Below are 13,836 nucleotides of genomic sequence, written 5' to 3'. Positions count from 1 at the left end.
TGCAAAAATAATATAGCAGAGTATGAAGCCTTGTTGCTAGGATTGAAAGTTTCTACACATCATGGAATCAAAAGATTGCATGTCATATGTGATTATGAACTAGTTATCTCCCAGATAAAAGGAACCTATGCATCCAAGAACAGGAGGTTAGAGCAGTATAGAAATGCCATTTTGGACCAGGTAGAATATTTTGATGCATTTGGTATCTCATGAAGAGATAGGAATCAAACTAAAATGGCAGATTTACTAGAAAATGTAGCAATCAAACCTAAGGAGATATCATTTGCAGAAATCTCTCAAATTGAGGTACAAAATAGACCTTGTATACTTGATAACATTGAAAATTAACAAGTCTTTGAAGATGACAAAGACATTATAATTTTTTTGTTAAATGAAGACAAGTACCATGGTCAAGAAATGGATTGCAGTGATTTAATTGAAACCATAGATGGTAAGGAAACCATTTTTGGCTAGGAGATTATGCAGTTGAAAACCAACAAGATGCCTAAGGGGTTAGTGGTTTTGGAAAGTACTTTTGATGACCAAGATAGAGTCAAACTAGGTGTTAAGGACCCTAAGCCTTAGGAATTAGAAGAGATAAACCTTGGTACTGATGAGGCTCCAAAAAAGGCTTATATTGGCCAAAATCTACCTGCTAAAATTAGAAAACCATTAATTGACTTGCTTAGGAAGTATAGACATGTTTTTGCATTTTCATATGATGACCTTAAGGCTTATAGGGAAGATTTGTTCCAACATGTCATACCACTAAAAGATAATGTAAAACCTTTTAGACAGAAACAAAGACTAGTAAACCCTACCCTAGCTCCCAAAATACAAGAAGAGTTGATGAAACTAAGGGATGGTGGGATAATCAAACCAATTATACATTCCACCTAGGTTTCAAATTTGGTACCTATCAGTAAGAAAAATGGAGATATAAGATTATGTGTGGATTTCAGGAATTTAAACATTGCATCGTTGAAGGATAATTATGGATTACCAAATATGGAAGCCATGCTGCAGCAAGTAACTGGTTCTAAATTAATGTCCATGATGGATGGTTTCTCAAGGTACAATCAAGTTTTGGTAAAGGAAAATGAACAATTCAAGACAGCCTTCACAACCCCATGGGGGACCTATGTATATGTAAGGATGCCTTTTGGCTTGATTAATGCAGGAGCTACTTTTCAAAGAGCTATGGATGTGGAATTTCATGATTATATTGAAAAATTTATGGTTGTATACCAAGATGATCTTACAACATATTCTAAGAAGGCTGAAGATCACTACAGGCATTTGGAGATTTTTTTTATCAAAGCTCTGGAATATGGAGTATCCTCTAACCACAAGAAATGTACATTTGGGGTGATAGAAGGAAGATTACTAGGACATATAGTGTCTAAAGATGGGGTGTAAATAGATCATGAAAGAGTAGCAGCTATTGATAAAGTCCCCAAGCCAAAGAATGTAAAATGAATTCAATCCTTCTTTGGCCAAGTTAATTTTCTTAGAAGGTTTGTTACCAATTTTGCTAAAATTAGTAGACCTATCTCAAAGATGCTCAAGAAGGGAGCTACTATAGATTGGAATAGTGATCCTTCAAAAGCATTCCAAGATATTAAAACTACAATAAAAAATACCCCAGTACTAAGAACTCCAGATTACAAAAAGCCTATGCATATTTTTTCTTTTGCATCCTTCCACACCGTAGCTATAGTCTTGTTGGAGAAAAATGAAGAAGGATATGAACAACCATTGTTTTTTTCAATAAGTCACTGCAACCTACTGAATTGAAATATGAGATAAATAAAAAATAGGCATATGCTTTAGTGAAGGCTATAAATGCTTTTAGATGCTACCTAGTATGTGCTATTGTCATTGGCTTTATACCCAATGCAATTGCGAAGGACATATTCTCTCAATAGGAAGTATCAGATAGAAGCTGCAGATTGATCAATAGGATCCAAGAATTCAATTTTGAAATTTAGATAACTAAGTTGGTAAGAGTTCAAGGTTTGGCTAAACTCATGGCTGAATCTAATTTGGATGCCAATTAGGTAAATGTGGTAGTTGATGACCTCAGATCTGACTTATGTGACATGGATCATTGTGATTGGTACACTAATGTTATATATTACCTGCAACACATGGAAGCTCCTCCCCATTTGCCTAAAAATTAAAAGAGGAGTACTAAATTGCAAGCCATCAGGTACATAATTTTCCAAGGCAGTTTGTGGTGGAGAAATTTTGAGGGAGTGTTGCTAAAGTGTATTGATCAAGAAAAGGCAAAAGAGGTCTGAAATGAAATGCATGTTGGAGTGTATGGAGGACACTATATGGCCAAGACTACTACACATAAAGTCATGAGGGCTGGATTTTGGTGGCCTCTCTTTTCAAGGATGCTCAAATTATGATTAGGAAATGTGACCCTTGTTAGAGGTTTGTTGGAAAATTAAAGTTCTCAAGTAATACTCCATTGAAGCCAGTGGAGATCCAAGCACCCTTTCAATAATGGGGTATGGATTTCATATGAGAGATTTCCCCCAAGTCTAGCATTGGCTATTCTTGGATTCTAGTGGCTACTAACTACTTTACAAAGTGGGTAGAGGATATCCCCACAAGAAATGCAACAAGTAAAGTGCTCAAAATTTTCCTATTGAATAATATTATTTCAAAATTTGGTTGTCCTCAAAAAATTGTAACAGACAATGCAATGTGCTTCAGGTCTAAAGAATTTATCAAATTTTGTGATAAATATGGAATAACAAGATCATCATCTTCTCCTTGTCATCCACAAGAAAATGCACAAGCTGAATCCAAAAAAAGAGCTTGTTAAAGGTTATTAAGAGAACATTGGATGATAACAAGAAAGCATGGGATTCCAAGTTATAGTTAGCAATATGCGCTAATAGGGTAACTATGAAGAAAGCCATTGGTATAGATCCATTTGATATGGTGTATGGAATTTAAGCAAGAATGCCCCAAAACAACCTAGTAGGTTTATATAACTACATTCAAATGTATAATGAAGATATCATTGATGATACGCAAGAAAGATTGGATGAACTTGTTGGGCTAACTGAGACTAGGAAAGAAGCATCAATCAGAAATCAAAAGTTGCAACTATAGGTTAAAGCACTCTATGATAAGAGGATAGTGAGCAAGAAATTTGAAAGTGGAGATTTGGTCCTTATGTGGAATGCTAGGATAGATGATAAAGGAAAAAGTGACAAATTTGATCCTATCTAGTTAGGCCCTTATCTAATTGAAAATACTTGGGGTGAGGATTCTTATGTACTCAAAGATCTATCAGATAATATTCTTGAACTGCTAGTTCATGGATAGTTCTTGAAGAAGTATTTTTCTTGAAAAATACTTATTTTCTACATGAATAGTAGTCTAGGTTTCCTTGTACATTTTTATGTAATCTTTGTCTCTTCTATTCTACATTCTTACTCTCTCTAAGTTATCATTTTAAAGCTCAGGTGTGTGGTCTGCTTCTCCCATAAATTCTAAACCCTCATTTGAATCCAGAGAATTCAATGTCCCCAGATAGAGCCACTGTTGGTCTGAATTTTTGCTTGATAAAATTCCTTTGTTCAGATATAGAAACTTGAGATTGTATCCATTAATGGTGAGTAGGGTTTCTAGCTAAGTCATCCTTTTGTGAGCCTTTGTATTTTTTGTGAAAACCCTATGTTTCATTCCATTCATAAATTTTCAGGTGCAAAATATTTGGAAAATCAATTTGAGTGAATATTTTATTTCCTTTTTAATTTTTGTACCCCCAAGTTACCTTTCCTCTCAGAGTCCTCACTATCTGATCTGAATAAATCTACCATTGTCATTTCCTTGCTATAAGAATTGAGCACTTTATATGTATCATGAGGTAGTGAGTGCCAAAAAGTTATAAAATAGGACTGCAAAAATGAAGATATGGTGCTCGGAGAGTTGTCTTTGGGCCGACTTTTTAGTCGCGTACACCTTGCAAGTACTGTCAAAATAGGAAAAGGGACCCAATGGAAGTAGTCAGAAGTTAGTGCTAGAATGAGGGTTTTCGATGCCTTGCTACCTCACTATCAAAAAAATAAGCATCTTGTCATTAGCGAAATAGCGAGGTGCCATGAAATCAAAGACACAATGGCCTTGAAAATTCTCGATAACCATAGTCTGTCCATGTGGCATGATAAGCAATAACTACTATTGTCAGAAGTAGTTAGTAAGAGTGATGGTGATTTGATGGGTCATTATATTTCATGGCACTGAGTTTTATTAAAGGTTTCAGAGCTCACTACCTCACTATCAAAAAAATTTGACATCTCATCATTAGCGAAGTAGCAAGGCGCCATGAAAAGAACATCTAGTGGGACCTCAAGTGATGTGTAAGCGTGACTAAGATTAAAAGAAAGGTTTGGTTTGTGCTAGTTGTGTAGATTTTCCTACTTCAATAGTGCCCTAGACCCATGCCCCATTCAGAAGTCACATAAGGGATCTTGATCGTCAGATCAAACTAGAATCAATAGTCCTCACTACCTCACTATGAAAAGTTGCAAGTTGTTTAATCCATGTGACATAGCGAGTATGGGACCCACCACTCTTTAGGGTACTTGGTGCAATCTCTCCACCTTTGATTTAATCTTAGATCAATGGCCATCACTTTGTCGCAATGAAGAGTTACTCGGATGATACATATAGCGAGGTAGTGAATGAGGGCCCACCACTATCTATCTAAGCAGTATAGTAATATATCATCCACAAGATCAAGATCAAATTGATGGTTGTCACTGCTTTGCTATGGCAAGGTACTCATTCTTTATGTATAGTGAAGTAGCAACCTATTGAAATGTGTCCTCAATCACCGGTGCATCCAGACAAAAGTTCCATCACGGAAGGAGCTATGTACATGGGCATTTTTCATTGGATTGACTAGCCAACTTGTCAAGTGTGATGCTAAGTTGTTTTTCTCCATATCCCATAATCGTAGGATTTTTAAAAATCAACAGTGTAAATTTAAATGCAAAAGGTGGTGCCACTCTATGTATTAATTAGACATGAAAGCTTTGCATGTGAGGAAAGAAAAAGTATAATATAGAAGATTTAATCAGTTTCACCTTACGTGAACAAAGATTTCAAGCTATTCCTGAGTAGAAGCAATTATTGAAGAAAATCGTGCTAGAGTTTGCCAAGTTTGTGAAGCATTTTTTTCAGGAAAAAATTTGTAGGAATATAGTGGAAAATGAGGATAGAATTCAAGTAAGTAATCCTACTATAATCTCTATAGGTGTTCCAATTCTGTAAAGCATAATCAAAGATGCCTTTGAAGAAGGGATTTTCAGGTCAAGTAAATTACTTGGATAGAAATGTACATGTTGACTTGCTTGAGTTGCTGCATAAGTCCACTGTAGAGACACTGCAAGTTAAAAAGTTGACCTCATTAAACCCTAGGTTGAGGATAGCTGATGAATTATATGATAAGGGTAATTGGGTCCAGGATGCTCAAACTTCACAAACCGATTTAAATTTGTTCAAGAAATGGTTTCAGAAAGGAAATCATATACCACACATGCCAATATATGGAATTTTGACCTAAGAAATCTAGTTTCTCCTAGTCTATTTATGGATTATGACCTCCTTGAGGCTATAGCAAAAAGTTATGATCAAGCCACTAGGGTAGTGAGAAGAGTAGATGGTGAAATTCTAATCACCATCAGTCTAGAAAAGATTAGGGAAGTTTTTCATTTGGGACCTCTCACTAGGTATCATGTGCCCATTGATTTGACAGATTTAGAAAAAGAATATATGTCAAAGAAGGATGTAGTTAGACAAGGTACACTAAAGGCCCACATTGGTAGAATTGGAACCCTACCAACAATAACACCTTTCAAGAAAGCATGCTTCAATTCCAAGGTAGTAGAGATATATAGGACCTTGTGTAGGGTTTTTGGAGAGGGTGAAGAAGATTTTATCCCTATGAGCTTCATGTATATGATAATCCAAATCTCCTCATTTGGTGTGGAAATAATTTTTTATTTTTCTTCTTACCTAGCTGATGAGATTCACAGTGGATTGGAGATTGCTAAGGGCAAGGTGGAGAAGTTTTGGGGCCAATACTCCCTATTGATGCACATGTTTCTATTTAAGGGGGCTACATACTTTGGTAAAGAAATGGTTTTGAACAACGAACAAGAGGGGGAAGCACTGCCAGTTCAATTATGGAGTACAGATATTACTAGGGAAGAAAATAATGCTAGTTTTGTTAGATTTGATAGGCACTTTGCCTCCAAACTGAGATGGCTCATATTGAGTGACAATCCCAGAATTCCTAAGGCACTAATGCACCTCATTAGACCTATGGATAGACCCCAAAATCTAAAAGTTTCACATAATTGGGGAGATATTATCCCATATTCAGTTTCAACTATTATCAGAATTTATGGATTCAATGGAACACTCCATGTACTACCTTACCAAGTGCCCTTAAAGGTAGGAGTAGCTAAATTCTTATGGCAATTGGGAGGAGTAGAAGAAGCCTTTTTTCACAAAAGGGGAACAGGATCAATTTTTCCCACTTGCACAATAGCCCACTAGTTTGTAATAACCAAGGAAGGGTGGGTCTTCCTCTTCAAATTTTTGGAGCAGTATAAAATGGCAGTATCTCACTCTCATTTTTGTGATGTAGAAGGTTTCTTTAATTCATCCCTTAGGCATAGGATCAAGCTATTTCTAATTGAGCATGAATTCTATTTTCTTGAAGATGTAATAAGGAATGAGTACTCTCTGCAGGAGCAAGAAATAAAGAAAGAAAAGTGGAGAGTTTATTCAAAACTTTTGGATTTTATTAATTATTTTAACAAATATTACAACCCTCTTAGTAATGTTGTAACTATTGCAGATAGAATAAATAAGCTTATTAGTACATTCCCTAAAATAATGGAGGTAATGAATGAGAAGAAGAAACATTTCATTGATTCTTTTCCAGATAAAGCCAAGGAAATAATGAGAAAATTGGACTTCTTTCCCAATATAGGGGCTAGCTCACTAGTTTTGCAAAGGAGGTTAGGAAATAATGACATTCAGGATCAAAGGTCCATTGTGAATAAAGAAATATAGATAGTTGAATCTACTAGTGCTACTTTTGAAGAAAGGCCACCTAAACCTTCTCCTAAGAGAAGAAATATAATAAGGGAAGAGGAATCACATGATGAAAGTTACTCACCTTCCCAAACCCCTATGAGAATTGAGGAGGAGTGGCTCATTGATGAGAAAATTGAAAAAATTAGATCACAACAGGGAGTTTTTGTTACCTAGGTAGAGATTGATGAAGGGAACCCCCAGGAGCCTCCTATGCTAAGTTTTGAGTTAACTATAGCAGATTTCAGGGGAAGGGAATTAGACCCTATTTTGGAACAAGCCAATCAAAAAAAATTTTCTGATGACAATTTTGTAAAATCTAGGGCTTTCCATCAATTTGATTGGAGGGAAAACATGCACATTATATTAAAGTAGAGCAGCTAGAAATGGATGAAGCCTCCATTCAAAATCAAATAAAGGAACAAATGATACAAGGGTTTCAGATTATAACCCTTGAAGAGGGGAGACAGATGGTAAAGGCTACAAATATTTTATTGTAGCCCAATTGGGACATTGCTAATGCCTTGATTTTTAATTCTATGTCAAATAATTTGGGATTGCAAGATCTAGATAAAAAGGAGTTCTTGGGAACTGCATTTAGCAATGAATAAGTTGCTCTTCTTATGTGGTCATTAAGAAGAGGATCCAAGGCTACTCCATCATAGCCTAATGATTCAGGACTAATAGGGAGTATCATTCTAAGGAGAGTTGTTGATACCTCACATGTACAGGTAGCCCACATGAATGTGGATTATTCTCAATTTTCTTTGGCTACTGTAGAAAGAGAAAAAAAGGAGGTGACTGAGCTATAGAGCAAGTATGAAACAGTGGTGGATGCATACAATAAAGAGATAAAAAAGATAATTAAGCTGGAGAACAAGCTATTGAGAAAATCCACTAGGCCAAGAATAACATACCCCCACCCCCCAGTTGAACCCTTAAAATCCACGACCCTCATAAAAATACCAGATACACCCCAAAGGCCACAATACTACACTGGTGATGATTTTGAAGAAGAAAAAGGTAAACTATGGGCCTTACATGTAGAATTGGAGTCCAAATATGAAGATAAGCTAAGAAAAGCTCTCACATATTTGGGGGACAAAGTTGAATGGCCACTAATTAATGATCAGTTGGCTAGGGTGATCAGTATCTAATAGGATTTGAAAGCCAATGATGAGGCTCTAAAGCCTATTGTGAATAAATGGGTAAGGAGGGAGAAAGCAATGAAATTTTTGTGTTTCTCTATTATAAGGGGTTCTTATGATCAAATTGAAAAGACCTTTGACATTTTTTCTGATCTTGCTAATTTTGACAATAAAAGGATTCATTTATAGAGAATACTAATAGGCTACTTGAACAAGTACAAGAGCCAAAAATTTAGTTTGTTTCCTCATGCCCTAGATAAGAAAAATATTTTTTAAAAAATGATGAATGGGAAAAGGAACTTGATGATTTATTCTATTTAAGAATGAATCAAGTCATAAATGAAATAGGGCATGCATGGTGGGCTACCACAATAGAAGAAATGGTGAAGGCCCAAATATTATTTGATTTTTTAAAACAAGAATTTGTTTCTATTAATAATGAAGTTGAGTATGTCCTAAAAAGGTTGAGGGATATTTTGCTATTCAATTGGCTAGATAGCACACTTTTTGACAAGTGGATGGTAGAAATAGCTCCTGGTGAATAGTTTGATAAAGATGAAACTAATAGTGATGAGGTGCAAGATGAAGAGATCCAAATCATTGACACCCTCACTAAACAAGCCCAACTAGAAGAAGAAGACAAGAATAATTACTCACCTTTAGTTGTAGGCCCAGGCCCATAGGATACTGATACAATTGAAGGAAAGACAAAGGTAGAAGTTACTCCTACCATACAGGGTAAAAATGGTGAAATCCCACAAGTGAAGATTAGTGTGCCATCTTTAGAAAAAGCTTCATCATTGGCTAATTTGGCTATTGCATACAAAGAAGGATTAGAATAGTAGCCAACTTAGCAATGTTAAAAGATGTGACAGAAGCTTACCCACCACAAAGAATGTTTTGATTTGGACATGTTCTGTTACGCACATTTTTGTCATTTTATGAGAGGTGTACATAAATATTTCTTGTAAAGGACACCTTTCATTTTCTCTTAGCCTGAAGCTTGTTGCATCTCACACTATATAAGTGAGATTCCAGGGCTAGAGAAAGGGTCTGAATTCTATTTTTTCTAAGTGATATACTTAGTCTATTTTTGGTCCAATGATTGGAAAATGTTTATGATTTTTTTCTCTGTTAGATCCTAAGAATACATGAATAATAGAATGATTTTTGTGTTTCTTCCTAAGGTCATTCTGAGTTTACTATAAATGTATACAATTTTCAAAGAAAATTAATACAAATTATGAGCTGTCCCTATATCAGTTCTTTTTAAATTTTGTCTCTTTTTGATTACTTGGTTATCTTGATATTGTATGAGTAAAGGCTTGTGCAATTGAACGCAATACAGTTAGGTTATATATCTATTCATCACTACTATTAGTTCAATGGATTAAGTAAAAGCTTTGATGAATTTGATAAGGTTGCTATAGTAGTGGAAAGGATTTTTGAATGATGAATTCCAATAAGAATTGCTAATAAATTTTTTTGTAAGGCAACAAATTAGATCTAAGGATTTGTAGTAGACTTTGAGCCCTAATGGATTAGGAATTGGTCAAATTGATTCAACTAGAAGAGAAATGTGTCATAAATAGTTTTCATAATGTAGAATTATAATCAATATTACTTTTATTTCCTGAAGATTTTCAAAGTTGGCATGTACTTGTTTGCATGGAATGTTTTAGCTTCAGTTAGCCACTATTGTTGAGAACATGTGCAAACCTATAGAAGAATTTTGGCCAGATCTGTTATATAGGATGTGTTTATCAAATTGTCATGAATTATGCATGTATTTGAGGATTTGAGATGAGAATCAGAGTGAAATTAAAATAAACCTCATATAGCATTTGCCAATCTTGAATCATCCCTGGGTACACCCACCCTAGTTTTGCACAGCCTAGAAAGTAGAAAACCACCCTTGATTTTGTTGAAGTTGGGTCCAAATGGTTTGCACTCATAATTGTTGATAGGAATTGGCTAGTCCTTAGATTGTATGAGTGATATCATTTTGGTAGTGAGAATTTTTTTTCTTAGTAGTTTTTATGATACCAACAAGGGTAATCTCACACAAATTCTATCAATCTAGTAGATTGAATAGTGCACCCTGCATAGCTATGGATTTTGGTTATAAGATTGTTAAGAAAGATCATACATATGATCTATTAGAACTTCAATTGCAACAACTAATGGAGAAGCTTGGAGAAATCAAGAAAACCAAAAGTACACAATGCAAGTTTGGTTCAATATTGATCTGTATATTATTTTATTTACAAAACATTTTCCCTCATTTGGAATAGTAAGATGGAAGACTAATAGATAAGTTGTAGTACAGATTGCTGAATACATTGAGCAGCTAGGAGAAAAAATTGAATCCTTAATGCGTAGCTACTTTGAAGACTTCAAGAAGTCAATGAATCAGAGACTAAGAATACAAGTTTCTTTAGTTGAGCTATATTGCAATGATGTATGTTTTCTTATTGATGTTGATTACACTTTTTTGCAAGCTTCCAAACCTAGGGTAATATGGTTGAGACCCTTAGGGTATGAGGTAAATATAGATGAAGCCTCAGTAGCCATAATAGGTTTACTTGCAAAAGAGACCTAGACAAAACTACAAAGGTTTTTTGAAACTATGAGATGGTAAAATCTAAGATTACCATGGATTTGAAGACTACCTCTTACATGAAGAGAAAGAAAAATATTGTAAAGAAGTTGAAAGAAAAATTGGAGAAGGTGCTAAGGAGGAAGAGGAAGAAGAAGAAGAGGATGAAGAAGATGAAATTCAAACTCAAGAACCTCTAGCATTAACATAGGACATGGGAGAAGATAAAGAAGAGGAGGAGATTGAAGATACTAAGGGAGAAGAAGCCAAGGAAGCACCTACTCATACCAAGAAAAACAAATGGAAGGCCAAGACACAACCTATGGAAAGGATAAAGAAACTTGTTAAACCAAGTCAGCCAAAGCCCACTATACCTAAAACTAGAGCCAACACATGTGCTATAACACATAAGGCCAAAGAAAAAATAAAGTAGAAAGATCAAGGAGATCAAGAGAAGAAAAGACAAAGAAGGAAGGATGTGGATCAACTAGATTTTGATGAAGAGAAGACAAAATCAAATGACAACAACCAATTCAAACTGATGAGTCACAATCCTCTCTTAGATCTTGAGAATCTATATGAAAATGTTAAGAACAATACAGATCTTTCAAGTTCTAGTCATGTTGATTTTGGAAAATTGGGTAAAGTGGATAAAAACCAAGTGGAAGAGGCATTATATGCCACGATGTCAAAGTTTAAGACAACACCACTAGAATTTCCTAACTTAGTACCTAGAAGTCTATATGACATTGTTGAGAAAAAATGGCATTATTGTCTAAATTTGGAAAGAGAAATTAGGGAGACAACACTAGCCCAAGTAATGCTTGAGTTAACTAAGGGACAAATTTCTAAGGTAGAAAAGAAACATGTAGTTAGGTTCACACCTAAATACAGAGCCTTTAGCATTCTCCAAAATAATATTGAGGATGTTGTTAAGATATGGACACAAATATGGAAACTCACTTATGGGTTGACCATAGTGAAGAAAGGAGAAGCTGATCCTTCAGAGGTTAAAGATGATGACAAAGATAACATAGTTGGAGGAGAGAAACAAACAAAATAAGATAACATGGAAACAACTGAGCCTAAGTAGCAAGAAGAACAGATTCTGCATGACACACAATTGTTGAGTGTCAGTCCTCCCCATGACACACCCAAGACTACTTAAACTATAATTGTAAATGATGTTTCTGATATGTCAACTTAGAACATCAATCCTCTTACTAAAAAAGATTTAAACAAGATATTAGATCAATCTACATTGAAAGCCAACCTATGTGGCAATCCATTTTTGGTTAGTGTAGAAGAACTACAAAAGGAAGTAACTGATGTCACAAGAGAAAAGGTGAATCCACAAGAACCACTTTACATCATCCCTTTAGTTCCTAATGTACAACTGTTAATCCAAATGAAAATATATACATCTACCAAGGTTGATAAAATTGAGAAGAAAATAGTAACAAAGAAAGACACCAGTGCAAGACAACAGGATAGATAAATTCATTTGTACCTACAACACAAGAACAAGGTGCAAGCCAAGACATAGTGATAGACCAAGGCAAGCCTAAAGAGATAGAACCAAAGGTGAAGGAACAAGTGGCCATCCATGAACTTGTAGCCTTACCAACATCTGGAACTCCTTCCACACAAACTCTTCAAAAGTTGAGCATAGATGCTACTCCATTACAGATCTTAGTGCCAAGCCCAAGCTCATCAAAGGTTAAAAAGGTAATACATTATAGAGATAATAGCCTTGATGAAGAAATTATTTTTATTAGAAAAATAGATGTTATAGGGATCCTAAAACCCAAAAGTTAAAACATATACAAGGCTAATAATAAGCAACAAAATCCCAACCACAATCCATATATATCAAAAGGCTGATAATAAGCACAAAATCCTAGCCATAGTACTATAGCCAACCAAAAGGCCAAAACAACAAACAGGAAAAAAGTCAAAAACCAAAAACTACAGAAACCAGTTAGACCAAAGGATAGGAAATGAAAAACCTATGTTACTCCTCAAATTTTTTTCCAACTCTTGCATCATTTTTGCCACTTTATTGGCCTTATTGATCTCCTTAGCCATATGCTCCTACTTCTTCTAATCCATTTGATCCAAGTTGTTGATGGTAATGTCCATAGTCATGTCCTCATCCATCCTATCTCCAACTCTATCCTTTTCCTCATTATCCTCTAGGAAGCCCATGGCTTTCAAATTTCTAGCAAGAGAAGATATATTTTCATTAATAGAAGTCAATATTGAAATCATCTAGTTTGCCAAATTAAGATTGTAATTTTCTAGATTCTAAATTCCTTTTTCCACCAATCTAAGGCCATCCCCCTGATCTGTCAAATTTTCATGTTCTATCTTCTTCCCTTGGTTTTCCATTTGACCCACTCTTTCTTTTACCTCCTCCAGTTCATGGTAGAGCTATTTAATTGACCTAAAATTGTCTATCATACTATTTCTAGTATTCTTTATCAAATTCATGCCAATTTCCCTTGCATTATTAGTAATAGCCACCATGGATGGGTTGATGAGTTCCTCCATCTATAGCTTTTCATCTTTACCTTCAAGGATTTGAGGGTTCATGGTTTCTCTCACTATTCCCATTTTTGATGTTCTAACATTAAAAATTTTCCAGAAAATGTGCATGTCCTTATAACTACCTCTCCACTCTCATCCTCTATCTTCTCTTTATCATATTCCTAAGGAGGGGAAATTGGGGAAAGAGGAATGGCTATGATCTCCTGCCTAGGATCTGTTTTCCTCACTAGGGGCATATCCTCCTCCTTACACCTCCTTTTTTTTTAATCTATTTACTTCTCCCTCTTAACATCCTCCTTTTCCTTATTCTCTTTGTAAATATCCATCTCATCCCCTTCTTCATTATACTCCTCATCTCCTTATCCAGTAGTTTTAAACTGTAGCCCCTTGGGACTTTTCTTGCAT

Source organism: Cupressus sempervirens, chromosome 6 (genome assembly GCF_028749045.1).
Source record: "Cupressus sempervirens isolate cs-2001-9-10 chromosome 6, ASM2874904v1, whole genome shotgun sequence".
NCBI classification, from domain to species: Eukaryota; Viridiplantae; Streptophyta; class Pinopsida; order Cupressales; family Cupressaceae; genus Cupressus; species Cupressus sempervirens.
The sequence above is the reverse complement of the archived record's forward strand: the minus strand, read 5'-3'. Positions refer to the sequence as shown.